The sequence below is a fragment of the Homalodisca vitripennis genome, chromosome 3, assembly GCF_021130785.1.
Source record: "Homalodisca vitripennis isolate AUS2020 chromosome 3, UT_GWSS_2.1, whole genome shotgun sequence".
Taxonomy (NCBI): domain Eukaryota; kingdom Metazoa; phylum Arthropoda; class Insecta; order Hemiptera; family Cicadellidae; genus Homalodisca; species Homalodisca vitripennis.
Genome location: NC_060209.1, coordinates 22,345,786 through 22,347,816, shown reverse-complemented (window position 1 = coordinate 22,347,816; position 2,031 = coordinate 22,345,786).

The window sequence follows — 2,031 nt, the reverse complement described above, 5'->3', positions numbered from 1 at the left end:
ACAGTACAGTTCAGGAGGCTGACCATCCCAGTGTATATTGTACCTTTGGAGGTATAGAACTAGTCTTTCGTTACCGCACCCCAGGCTAGCCAGGGTCTGGGCAACGGATCCGGAGATTAGAGACCACAGTGGAAGGGGGCTTTGGCCTCACTCGTCTGTACCTATGAATGCAGACCAAGGGATTGGCCATCCCGGGTAAGAGCATAATGGCAGAAAAGTTTTTGGGACCAAATGTCCCGATGATCCGCAGTACAAAGGGTACCAGGGGGAGGGGGCACGACTAAGGATCAGAGGAAGTAGATACGCCCTTCCAACGGGGGCATCCCGCTACAGAAGGTGGTAATCCTGAAGATAAGGACCGGTGGGAGGTGAAGAACCTTGGCCAACAGCGGGAAGGACGAAAGAAAATATTGGCTTGAGGAACTGACTAAGAAAGCCTTGTGCCTATAGTCAGGGGTGGAGGCGGGATCCCCAGGAGAGACCTCAATAATTCGTGATATTCCTGTTATAATATTGTTAGATCACAGTGTTACTCCTTGGTACTAAAGAAGTTATTTAGTACGAAATAATAGGTTTTGTTTGGTATTTGAAAGTGTAACACATTCTAAAATGGTAAAACGTGAAGGACAAATTTTGAAAAATCTGATTGAAAGAAGACACATTCCAGCCAAGTAGTAGACTCAAACTAAAGTATGAATTTGCAAAACATATGCACTCGTGGTAGTTATTAAAAGTTACAGATGGATAATTTACGTTGTTAGAGAATTTGTAAAAATGAAAAAAGAATGTTGAGCTATTTTAAATACTCCTCTATCGAGCAAGTTTTTAACAAATTCGATTTGTGGTAACGTCACATCATAACTTCCAACCAAAGTCTCAGATATTTTTCTTTCCATTTGATAGCTTATATCCTCAAAATAAATTAAAAAGTAAAGTAAAGATGTCTTAGTTTACCAGGCGAACTTATGGCTAAGAAGCCGTCTCTGACACTTAACCTGGGGACCACCACCAATGACCGTGCAGGCGGGCTGCTTGCAAGGACAGGATCGCTCAGCGGTTACCTATCGAAGCAGCAGCCACGCTAGACGTTGTTTGATTTGGTTATCTTCCAATTGGTTACCCGCTTGGCAAGCCATTACTTTAGTAAATTGTAGCAGTATCGCACACCACAAGTCTGCAGAGGTCTGAACCTGCAGATGATAATATTCCTCCTCAACTTTTTAATTGTACACAGGAGACATCCAGTCGGATAGTGTATCTGGTGGGTGGGCAACAGTAAAAAAAAGATATATCAAATAAAATGTTTTAATAACAGTGAAGTTATTATATTAAAAGTACAGCCACTTTTTCTATTCGTGTGTAAGAAGTTATTTGTTGGTTTATCTAGATGATTATACGAAATACCGCAAACTGTTCATCAAATGACTTTGTCCTTTTTCTAAAGAGTTTTTTGTCGTTCCCCAAAATCAGTCCTGATATCGGACGATTTTGTAATCTGGAGTTTTTGAAATAATGGATCTTGTTACTTTCATCCCTACAGTGGGAATCAGTTTCAGAAGCATGTTTTATGACAACGTTTCTTTTGAATGGAGTGCGGAACACAAAAGTATAATAACTGCAGAAACGCTTTACCAGAATCGTGTTTTTTGAAAATACCCCAATGGGTATTATGGATACAGGGTTTTACGAGAAAGTCAATTTTTCTGACGCGTCCATCTAATACTGGTACTAAGACTGATAATACCGGTGCTGAGATATTATCAGAAATCACTAATGCAAAAACCACATGTTTTGCGAATTGTAATAGTTTTAGCTTAATTTGTCTTTCTTCGTAGCGAAATCAAACATTGGAAGGGAAACATTCAGATAGTACTTTTCTCATCCAATCTTCTGAAGGTGCTGCTAGGCAATAGCATATACTTCTCCATATTCTTTACCACTTAAAAAGAGTTACTAAAATTGCCATTAAATTACACCAACCCACCATTGTTACCAACACAACACACCAAACGGGGCAATGAAAAACAAAAC